This window comes from Anas acuta, chromosome 22 (assembly GCF_963932015.1).
Source record: "Anas acuta chromosome 22, bAnaAcu1.1, whole genome shotgun sequence".
In the NCBI taxonomy this organism is placed as follows: Eukaryota; Metazoa; Chordata; class Aves; order Anseriformes; family Anatidae; genus Anas; species Anas acuta.
The window spans coordinates 4,085,000-4,097,627 of NC_089000.1; the positions used below are offsets into that span (position 1 = coordinate 4,085,000).

Here is a 12,628-nt window from a genome sequence, read left to right on the forward strand (position 1 = left end):
AGATTGTATATTCCAAGGAGGGTAATTTATAAGCACAGCTCTTGATGCCAAAGTTAATCTCTACTGCTTCTTTCTCTCAAGACTATAGTACTGGAAATACATTATCATTTCCATCAGCTGTTTTTGAAATCATCCACATAATAAGGATTCTAAAAAGGCACACTCATGAGGGTATCAAAATTAGATAAACCACCTTCGGTTTACACATGCCCAGCTGCATCAATTGCAGCAATTTGCCTTTGGGAATGATATACTTATTAAGACACATGCAAACAAAATATACAAAGAAAGAAGAATAGACACGTGGTGACACTCGTCCCAGGGAAAACTGACACTCTGATACCAAGCAAAGGATACGTTCTGATCCCAAACAACCATCCTACACTACAAATGACTACTTCGCACATATTCAGGCCAGGAAGGCCATGGTTCTAAAAGATGGGAGCTTCTTCCACTTCTTCTCTAAGAACTAAAAATCTTAACACCCACATCTCTTGGCATTTCAAGTGTTATGAGCTTAACATGCTGCAGTGAAGTCCCTGAAAATGCGGTTGCAGAATTCCCTTCAAAATGTAATCACTCCACCAGATGCTGAGTCCCTGTGCAGGGCTGCTGGCCAAAACTACAGTGTGGAGGAGGGATCACTTTGTGGACTGCAAATAGCAACAGTTGCTACTCTATTTCTTGTGGTCAGCTCCATTTTACTTGGATGCACCTTGTGCTGACATTCTTGCTGTACGAAAGCCGACAGACATGCAAAGCCAACGCAAAATATGCTGTGCACCAGTACAGCATCACGTGGCAGAAACGCGTGCAGCTTTGGGTAGCAACATGGGCATCAACACACAACAAAGAGGTAACCTAAGCAGTCCTACATGGCTTTGGGCTCCCTTTGCTAGTCTTGGCCCAACAGCAGTAAATCTACAGCACACAGGATTAAACCAGCTCTAAAGTGAATAAATCCCACAAGGCAGCTCTCCTGCCCCAAAGCCAAAACAGTTCTCTTTCAGTGGATTCCAGGCTGCTACGATTTACAACTTGTCTTGTTTTTCATTCAATTATTAGCAATCAAAGCTCTGGAAGGTAAGGAAGTCCTCTCTTGTACCAGGAAGCTCCTACGCAAAAAACAGTACAAAAAACACCGTCTCCAACTCAGTTTGATGTAATGTCCTTTGGGATAGAACAACATTATTTTCCTTTAATCATTTTGGGTTAAGAGCTCAAGGTAAAGTAATTTAACCATTAAAAGCAGAAAAAGCAGCAATAAATAGAATCTGTGCCTTTGTATTGCTAACATAATTTTAAACAGAACGCACCTCTCCTGGCCATAAGTTTACATTCTTGTTTAATCTCCCCAGCATATCATTTTAACCCAAACTCTTGGTGTTATGTTTGAGGGAGGAATGACGGCTAGGGAAGGAGAGGAGTGACCGCCTCTACAGCAGAAAAGCAAGTGTTCAGTCTTTTCTTTTTCATTTTTACTTCGTTGTCTATAAACAAGACAGCCACTCCTCCTGGCCAAGGCAAAGCTGCATTTGCTCTCTCCAAGGAAACGAGAGAGAAATTGCATCCTAAGCTTCTACTGCGTCAGGAACAGGAAACATTACAAGCAACAGCATAAATTTCAGCATTAATCAAAAATAAGTTTGATGTGAAAATACACACATCGTACCGATTGTTTAAAAAAAATGAAAATATCCACGTTATTTCCAAAAGGAAAGCGAGGAAGCCAAGCATTTAGTCAAAGCAACAACTAGCTTTTCCCTCAGCTGGCTGTGCATAAAAAAAGCACGTTGACCACCCATGAAAGACAAGATCTCCAGTGATACAACACGCTTAGTGTCAGGACACGCACTACAAGCTTGCCCTCACAGCTCCATTCTGCTGGCTTCAGGTTTAAATTTGATCCATCACATTCACAAAGAGCCCAGTTTAGGCTCCATGGTTTATGCTAGCAGTTCCCCTCTAATTTTTACTTTTATTTATTTTCTTTAGCTTCTCTGAGCTCCTTCACATTAAGTCCTGTGTGCAGCTCACTATTCTCAAAGCTACTTTCTAGGATGCACATTTTTGCAAAGCATATCCTGAGAAGCATATTAGGAAAGGGTGATCAACGTGCAAGGAGGCAGCTCTGTCAGAGGTTGGGAATGCAGCTGCCTGGCCAAAACCTTCCACAGCAACAGGAACAGGGTAGAGGAAACCTCCTGGCTGCCAGGAACTCTGCATGCTGTCCCTTGCTGCTCTGATCCAGCCACAGCCTTCTCACTCAACTTCAAGTGCAAGCTTGAACTGTTTTTATCCCCATTCTGGTTTCTTACAAACAGTCTACATCCTCCATCTTCAGAATCACTGGTTTAACAGAATGCTGTCTGTCTGCAAAGGAATCCGGGAGAGCAAAACAACTGAGAAAACATAAGATCACAGCCTCAACTGATTTCAAGTGGACCAAATCCCTCTTCTCTTACAGCACTGAGCATCAAGTGGGTAACTGCTAACATCAGTCACATTTTACGTGGTCTGAACTTGAACCAAGTGGCTGGATACATAACAAGGTGAGATACAATGCCTGAAAGAAGATGGTGAGGCCGCTAACGAACCAGGAATTCAAATTAAAGCACCTGACCTAGCCTGAAGGTGTCTATTGCACCAAGCATCATCTTTGGAGGGACTTCTTAAGGAAGCTCATGGATACATCTGAAGAAAATTAGAAGACTTCCTGTAGTACAGGTAAGTTTTAACCTCAAATATCGTAAGCCAAACTGAAAAAAAAACAACATGATCACACAGAAATTAGACTGAGTGGGCACCACTGATTTCACATACCATGTTACTCAGCAAGCCGTGTTTTCGGCTGAACAAGGAAACGAACAGAATTAACAAGTAAAAGGATTGCTTCCAGGGTCTTCAACACTCACAAGAACAGTACAAGCTTTTCAGTTATTTTGTTTGGTTTTTAAACCACGCAAGGCCAAGACGCGTTGTATTAGTGAATCATGAACTAGGTCATCATCCATCTCCTCACACCACAGCAGACTCACGGCATGGTACACAAGCTAATGGTTTAATTACAGAGCCTCAGGAAATGAGAAAGGCAATAAGGCAGACGATCACAGCAGGAACACATTAATGGCCTTTTTATCTTACAGGATAAATTTGTTTATCTGATATTTCAAAGGTCCAACGTGGCAATTAACTTTTCTGTTTGCAGACTGAGACTAACGCTTTGTGCTGCAGCTATAATTAGTTACTGTCAGCATGGCACTGTAGCAACTTTGAACGCTGGAGCTAGCCTAAGCAGCCGGTTTCTGAGAAATTTGATCCCTTTTTCAGGCCCCCTGCTTTACCACGAGCCAACTCCTTAGCTCATTTGGAATCTTTCGGCTTCCCACAAGTTCAGGTTTCTGCACCAAACAGAACTGGCAGCGGTATTCGATCAGATCACCATCTTATACCACTGCCACCAAAGGTTACGTACAGCTCTATTTCACATAAGTGAAAAGGATAGAACAAATTGAAGATGCTGTTTTCTGACTTCAATGATTAAAATCTCTTCTGGGATCAGCAAAGCAAACTCTGGATTAATGGTCAGCATTTCCCTTTGGAATGGAAGGCTGAGAAAAAAGCATGGGAATATTCCTGCTATAAAAATACTCTGCAGCTTGTTGGCCTGGTTGAGGGAAATAAGCGTCCACATTGTTGGTGGAGTGTTTTTAAATCTGAATTATGAATTCCCCCAAATTTTGAGTAACAGAATTGACTTTCAGATACAATATTCAAATGAGTTTTCCAAGTTTATAAGAAAACAGAATAGGTTAAAAAAAATATCAGCTGTCAAACAGATATAACATTTACATAAAAGCACACTGGGTGAATAGCTCTGTAGTGTTACCATTGAACTTGAATCCGTTTATTTCATTGAATACAGCAACATTTATACTCACTGCCAGCCCAGCCCAGACTTACAAATTCTGCAGAAAATAATCTATCATTTCAAAAGCTTCTTTCTCCTTACAGTTATATGGTAAACTGTAGAGAACTTCTTCACGCTGTCTGAGGTGCCTTTAAGCAGTAGTAATCCATATACTCTCTGAAGCTCAAGTTATTTAAACACTTTTATTTAGCTGTTTAACTTCTGTGGGGTTTGTTCTGACACCTGTACCTAGAAACATCTAGGGATTTTACGTAGCATTGACCAAAAAGTAAGGAAACAAATAGTTTTAAAACAAGTTTCTTCACACCAAATAATCTAAAGCTGTGTATCATTACATAAGCAAACCTATGTTATCCTGATCTCTTTCGTAAACTTTGATTTTCTTAAGTGCCCTATTAAATGATAATACACAAGCCAGCAGCTGTAATTTCAAGCTACACTCTGTACTTTGTACATATAACTTGCCAGACACTCTTTGGGATGTGGAAGGAAAATAAATGCAACTAAGTCATTTTTGCAGACAGATCACCATCACTGAGGAATCAGAGCATAAGACTCACAAAGAAAAATCAGAGCCCAAACACAATGACAGTCTTCCAACGCAGCTCACAGGTACTGCTCCCATACCAGCACAACTTCCAAAAGCAGAAGCGTGCTCCAAAGCTTTCGGAAGGTTAGCATGACTTTCCTGGAGTCTGCTTATCAAAAGAGATCCTGTGCGATTACACAATTGGAAAACTGCAGGGGCAAATAAAGGATAAAAAGTGACCTATGGCCCGTTACCCAGAATATAAGAGATACTCATATAACTCCTGTTCCCACACTCCCTCAAACACAAAAGAACAATGCCAGTTCTGCTTCTCCACTTAATCAACTGATACAATAGAAATGACAGACTTTTTTTTCCCCTCCTCTCCAGGCTACTTCTTCATTTTCCGATGCAGCTGATCTGTATGGATAACTACAAAAAAAAAGAACTTTTTCAAAACAGAACAGATGGCTGGCAGTGCAGATTTAGATTACAAGATGCAACCCACATATTTTAACCAATTAGTCCTTGTAAAGGAAAAGTGTATAGTAGGAGCGGTACTGACTAATAAAAGATAAGAAGAAAGCTGAAGCACAATCAAAGGGATTATAATTTTAGATGTGCAGTATCAACAACAACAAGCGTATCTCCACAAAGCGTTTGATCCTACATGCCCTCACTAACAGGTAACTTCGTTTCTTGGCAGAGGCACTTCCACAGCCCAACCTCTAGCTCACTCCTTGTTCCTTAGGTAACATTTTCATACCACCCACCATCTGCTGGATCAGCCAGCACAGAAATAACATACACCTTCAGCCTTTCAAACCTATGGGATCGAATTCACTTCTCGTTTTTAATTTTAGCAAATCTGTTTGCAAGCTTTGACAGAGAGCTTCAGTATCAAGACAGTACCCTTATATTTTCTAACATGTATTATTTTGCATTCCAACTATCATTTCAGGATTATTTTTTTTTTTGCCTTACAATGCAGTTTAGATTTGTTGAAGTTTATTTCCACAAAGCATACATCAAATACACACTTCATTTTACAATTGTAACCAGAGTGCAAAGCATAACAGAGAGCTAATAAAAATTTCTAGCCTTCTGTGATACTTTCAATTAATTGGAAGCAGCATTCAGTGTCCTCACTCCTTCCTAAACATACACCCAAACACAGCCCCACTTCAGGCCTTCATTTCTGGACTTACACTTCCATTCCCCTCTAAAGCTGAGTAAAGAGACAGTGGGAAACCTACATAGGAGAAAGGGGGGGGGTGGGAAGGCAAGCTCAGCCAAGATCAGCCCCCATTTCTATTCCCATCTACTCAGCTGCATCAATATTTTTGTGGGCACAAAGAATAAAGAAAACTCCTTCTTAACTGCTTAAATCTCATGTCAGTTTACAAGGTTACTGAATTCGTGGTTCAAATAAAATCTGCTTTCATCCCAGGCAGCGCTGCTCCTCAGCATGCCATAAATCTTGCAGGTTCAAAATTATCTGCAGCTCTTTGTCTGGGGGTACAAGCAATGCCCTTCACTCTTCGAATGGAGACACAGGATGCAAAGCACACAAGAGGTAAGAACTGAAAGTATTCTCTTATTCCTCACTGCATTTAGCTCAAGTCACTTGATTCAACAGCTCCACCTCCCCAGCGATCAGAGTCATGTTTCGGGGCACGCTGCCATCAAACACGCCACATCTTGGTCGCTCTGGAGGGTTTTCCAGCAAGGAACGGGCTAACTGCAGTTTGCCCTTCAGATGAACACTGGCAGACAGAATTAACTTGGGCTAAATCCTGGGATTAGCTGACACACAGTCTGTGCAGGAGAGGGAAGGAGGCTGATAGGTTAATATTAAAAAAAAAAAGCAGCCTCCTATCAATCGCCATTCAGAAATAAAACCGAGTACTGGTGGAGGCCGGGTATGGAGCTGCAGGCACTGAACTTCCATCGTTCTGCAATGCAGTCTGCTTTCTGTCACTTCCCTCTTTCATCCCTGTATTCTTGCCCATCTGTCAATGCTGAAGGTGCAAACCCTCCCTTATTTCTACATACGAAATAGAAACAGTTCAAACGACGAGTTTTCACCTAATTAAGAGTTCCCACCAGCCTCAGTAACCCTCCTAGTGGCAGCATTAGCCTATCCAGAGCACACATTCCTACCAAATGCCAGCACACATTAAGAGATAACAGCTACCAGAAAAGGCACAGTCCTGTCTACACTTTTGTTCTCGTACTTATTGGTAAAGGAACAGGTAGAAGTTAACAGAAAATATGCTAGTCCAGGCAGAAATACAGAGGGCTAAATTTTCTTCTGTAAGATCAGTAACATTTAGGGAAACAAACACCAAACAACTCTTTACTGTGCCTTCTTGAAATTCTATTTGAATCAATACAAGCAGCAGTTTTATTTTATGACATCTGAGTAATCAATTTAACATATAAAAGAACTGGGACTTTAGGAATCGAATCCACAAGACCAAATTAACATTAAATATACAGTCTCCTAAAATGTGTGTGTCTGGAAAATATATCTGCGCCATCTGTAGACTGGAATGACAACAATGAGAACACGTTCGTTACTGAGAGCAGGGTGGAGCAGGAATTCTTATGTGCTGGAACGTGAATAACACCCCGCAAAAACACGTTTAATACAGGCTTCTTTCCTAGGCATACGTTGCAATCAGATATATGGCTATACTGTTTTTATAAGACAGACTTTCAGGGTTGTTATTACAAGAGATAAATGAAGGGAAATGGACACTTCCAGCTTGTAAAACAGTGCCTGCTTTTCAAAGCATTGTTTGCATTTTTCAAATCATTAAAAGGAAAGGCGACCAAATAGAAGCTAAGAACAGCTCATTTGGAATTCAACCGGATTCTCTCCCCACTGTGGAATTTCAGCCCTGCACTGGGAGAAAGGTTGGGTGGGGGAGGGCATTGTGCTCACCAGCACCAGAGCAAGGCAAAGGCTCGCTCACAGAAGCTGCTGGAAAGCCGCTCTCATCCTCAGCTGCTCTTGCAGATCCAACCGCTATAAATACCCTCTCTACAGCTGGCGTTCTGGGAGAACAGCATGCCAGCAGGCTTCGCATCAAGTGGGAGCTAGTCGAACCACACTGCTCTAGCTATCAGAAAAGCTGAACCCAAGCCATCCCAAAACTTCCATTGTGACTCGATTACCTGACAGCATCCTGCTGCAGAAGTTGTGCATCAACTTCATGCCGTGGCTGGCTAAGCACCTGAAGTTCTGCTCAATTCTTTTCTCCTGTATTTTTTTTTGTTTTAAGATAATACAATCTCACCCCCCACTCTCCGCTTTTACATGACTGTGTCTCCAAAAGCCAAAGGTCTTCTACTAAAGCTATTTTGACCTTCAGACACATTGTCAGGGCTCCATTAAAAGGACATCATGCAGCAGCAGAATCCTGGGGAGTCGGTTCTGCCAGCCTCAAGAGCTGAAATGATTCACACACAGTGAAAATGTTGGATTCTTGAAGCAGTTCTCATTGCAAGTAGAAGTAAAAATAATGCAGATTGCCATAATGAAAGAAGGCACATTACTTAAGCATTTTATAAAAGAAACACCTCTAAAAGCCCTTATTCTATGTGCATGGTCAGTGGGCACTAATTCTGAAGAAGCATTTTGCGCAATTTTACTCACCACTGACACACAAAACCTCTCTGGGTTTGTTAGTATTATCACCTGTCTATCTGTACTAACTCCTTAACAGTTTTGCAGAAGTCCAACTGCAATTAGCTGAAATAGCTTGGCCATCCTACCGTCTTGCTCTAGGCCAAATATTTGCACCCTTAATCATTAACTGCTCACCTTCTCCACCCCCAACTTGAAGTCATCTTCCAAAATGCATGTATATGTTTTTTTAATGGTGTTCAGAATTAACATTTCAAGTTATTTTTTGTACAACCATGAGAAATGCTTTAGAAGGAAAACCAAGTACCTCACTAAGATTCCATGTTTGTTTTCTACGAAAAATTCCTGTAACAAAATTTATAAATGGGCAATATTGTAGAGCATTCAGAGACAGCAATTAAGACAGTCTTACAGATGAGCAACAGAAATCCCTAACCCTGCAAAAGAGAGGCCTAATGTTCAGATGATGTAAAATCTTTGCTCGTGTGTTCAGCATTACCTCTGACATTACCATTTCCCCTCTGACTCCCACTCCTGGAGTGCTCCCTCCAGTAGCGTCAGGAAAAAACTCCAGCAGCATCCCTCCCCTCCCCAGCAAACCCCCCTTATGGTACAGCTATTTAAAGAGAACAGCAATTGTCTCCATTTTCTCTCAGAGCCAGCTTGCATTCAAGCCTTCTCTTGCCTGTTATGGGACTTGCAACAAGTGTGGTAACCAGTGACGGGAGAGGCAGTAGAGGAACAGCGCTGTGACTGTGACTTGTCTTTCACGTGAGCTCCCAGTTCAACCTCCCCTGCAAGGCAATTTAGGCATCTTCCACAGGACACATGGAGTACCTTCTCAAAAGGCAGCCCACTTTTATAACACCTGTCATGACTGCAGTGTGTATTAACAAACTGGTCAAACATTCATTTTGTTTTAACAACCACAGTTATGAGCACGTACAGACCACAAGATGTGGGTGGGGTTAAGTGACTTTCTTCCACTTCAGTTTATCTTCCTGATGCAACCTCAAGATGCAAGCAAAAAAACACTTTAAAAGATGAAAAACAAGCTGGATGTTGAAAATAAACACTAATCAAGACAGGCTTTAAAAACTTGTGTCTGCTTCTTGACAGGCACAAGCCGTATCGGAAACTATGCTTATTTTTTCTTTTAATCTAAAATTATTCATTTCCAGAAAACAGATTGAGAGTTGAGACTGAACTCTATCTATAAAAGTCAATCTTCCCACCTACTCTGTAATTTCATTGAAAATGTCTCATTTGTGATTTATAAGAGGAGGAAGAGTTATTAGGTAAAGCCACCACACTAAACTCCTTGCTTGCCTTTCCTACCTGTGTAGCAGCCACTCCACAGATTCCCACTACATTACTACCTACAAATCCTCAGTGCCAGTCTAAAGGAAAGCCAGGTTCTCACTAAGGACTTCTCTCACCAGTAACTTAAACCAAAGGTTAGTTTCACTAAAGCACTTGTATCATGGAAATATCTGAACTATGTTTACAGAACGCTACCGCAGAAGAAAAACCAACTTTCTATTCCCTTTGAAGGGGTGCATACACAATAGGGTTTCTTTGCCATTCAGCATGGCTTTTCATTCAGAAACCAGTCAGGAGTTGGATCAGAACGCAAAAGATCAGCAAATCCTCCTCATTTACCCTAATGAGTAAGCTTCTTTGAAACAGGTTAGTATTTTTTAGAGTCCTATAACAGTGAAAAAGCCCAATTTTAGCAATTAATCCCTGTCCATGTACACCAGTAAAGTGCTAGGTGAATAACTGATTAGGCTACCTTGCTCCAAGGACCTTTCAGTACTTCTCACTTTCACATTATCCAAACACCAGCAATTTTAGCATTATATTTGAAATAAGTAATTTACACAAAGAGCACCATAAATCAAATCCCCGCAAGGCTAAGTCCTACTTTCCCACTCATTTTTATTTTGTTTCAGAACAGCTGCATAAAACAGGACTCATCTTAGAAGAAGAAGAAAAAAGGAACTCAAATTAGATGCTCTCCTATTATTATTATTTATTTTTTTTAATAATTTTACTTAGTTTAGACACCTTCAGGAAAAAACACAATTAGAAAAAAAAGATTCCCCCCCACCCTCTACAAATTAACTCCAGAAATCCTTACAAAGCTTTCCTGACACCAGGGATGCCTGCCTGAGAACCTAGTTGCCATCTGTCTGCAGCAGCAGCTGGGACTATTGTTACTGGCAGCCGGGACTGCTCCACTGTCCCTGTTTTCATTAAATACCTTAAGCAGTGCAGAAAAGAACTTTCCAACATTACAAAGCTACAAAGACTATCACTGAGTTAAGAGGACAATACGGATTTTTTTCTCCCCATCTAAAATCCCATTTCGGTCCTAGCCTGAGGATTCAGTTGCCCTCCCATCTTTGAATATACCGAGGCTGTGCAGCTGCATTTTGCACAGTTTGTGGCAAAATCAGAGTACACAGTAATCTCAGATGAACCTGAGTTTGAAAAATGGGTTTCACTCCCTTCACTGGCACCCACAAGCTACAACATGTTATGAGATGCTAAAACATATCTTCATTATCTAATGCACAATCAATTACACAGGACATATTACAAGTAGGACAATTCCTTATTTCCTGTCTTCATTATTTTAGTTTTCTCCACTTATCCAGCTTTTTAAAAGAAAAAGCCAACTAGGCTCTCCACTAGCGATGACTATCTAAATACTGTTTTGTAGCTAATAGCTTGAACCTCTGCTTCATTTCAACTTTTTCTTTTTGCATTATTTATTTACGGACAGAAGGATCATCAAATCATTTCCACCAAAAACAAAACAAACACCACAAAAGTACCATAACACTAAGAAGCTCTTTAGAAAAAGAACAGTTTGGCTTGTTATTTCAGTAATTTAAGGCAGCAGCTGCCAACATTATTTATATTTGAAATATTTTAAAAACTGATACAAGAACCACAGACACGAAATACTTTCAGATCTATAGCTCACCTCTCACCCCATATATTATGCAGCAGGATCTTTTTCCCGCTCACCATAAAAAACAGTAATTTATAGAACGGACTGACACTAACGAATGTTGTAAGATGCATTGGTGCAAACCACCCTGAACAAAAAAAGAGCAAGCAGGAGTTAACAATAAAACACCCAAGCAAGGTATGCTGACAGCCAGTGGTTCAAGACCTGCTCTTGAAATCTCATATCAAAAAGCTGCTAGCGAGTCTCACCCCCAACCATGATAAAGCTATATATCCAGTAAATTAAGGAAAACACAAAAGCGGATAAACTTCCAAATATAAAGACTGACAAAACAAAATACAATTGTCTCAGAGGGAAAGACTAAACTGCATTATGGTTATCTAAGAAGTTTCAGTCTGTTTCAGTTTTATGGGGGATTTTAACAAACTACCACCACAAACATAACTTGCAAGACCACTAACACCAAATTTCACTTGAAAGTATTCCATAATGGCAAATATGGAACAAACGATGCATTACACCATGTCAAGCTAACTGATTGTAAGGACTGCTAGCAGAGGGATCACCCCAGGGAGTTAATTATCAATATGAAAAGTCTTTGGAGCCCATTAACTTTTCCCTCAAGGTACATACATCTCTCACCAGGAACCCTGGCACTGCTGGATTAGGGGCAATGCTGCAAACAGAACTATCTCAAGCCTAGACCTGAGAGGGTATGCGTGCACCAGATTATACTGGACTACCTGCTTGCATAGCAAGTACTTTTAAAGCATGCCTTATTTTTTTCCCTGAAGTCCTAACTGAAGATAATAAAACACAAGGAAGCTCTTTTAAGAAAAGAATTCCACTCAGTTAATGTCTTTTTTATTTTTTTTATTTAATTATTTGATGGTGGCATTACGTCTTATTTTCTTGAAATAATTTCGCATTCCCAAATTAACTTAAGTAGTAGGATTTTGCAGCTTCTAACATCTCCTGTCTTTAGGAGTTCCTCTATTGTCTTTTATTCTTCTATCCCCCAGTTCTCCCTTTTCCACTGAAGAACTGACAGGATGATTCAAATGGATACCATCTGCAATCTGATACGATCTGAGCAGCACAGGCTTTCTGCCAAAATACCAGCCCCTTAATGCAGTAAGCACATGTGACTCGAGATGGACTGCAGAATTCCATTTTTGCAATATACATTCCAGAACCAGAAAGACTCAGTGATGCACTCTGACAATGCTTTGCCTGCACGATACTGTATCACTGCAGCTCACCACCTTCCACAACCGTAAAGGAAAACAAAGACTTTATAATACAAGACAAAAAATGTTTCTGATTTCAGAACTTCCATATTCTGCACCCTTGAGACAGAAACACAGAAATCCTGCCTGCTCACAGTAAGAGCACTTCTTGCAGGAGCTCTGCTGTATTCATCACTTTCAGGTTTAGTTACTTTTGTGTATTTCATTAGTTCAATTGCTGCACCACAAACCACATGTCAAGCGATTTCTGTATGTTTCAAGTTTAAATGCGGATAAGTTG

The 12,628-nt window shown here is 40.6% G+C and overlaps 1 protein-coding gene across 12 annotated transcripts in view; it reads right to left on the bottom strand.

The window, feature by feature from the left end:
• KIF1B (kinesin family member 1B) overlaps positions 1 to 12,628 on the bottom strand; it is a 95,556-nt gene that overhangs the window by 72,897 nt on the left and 10,031 nt on the right. The gene's annotated exons all lie outside the window — the stretch shown is intronic.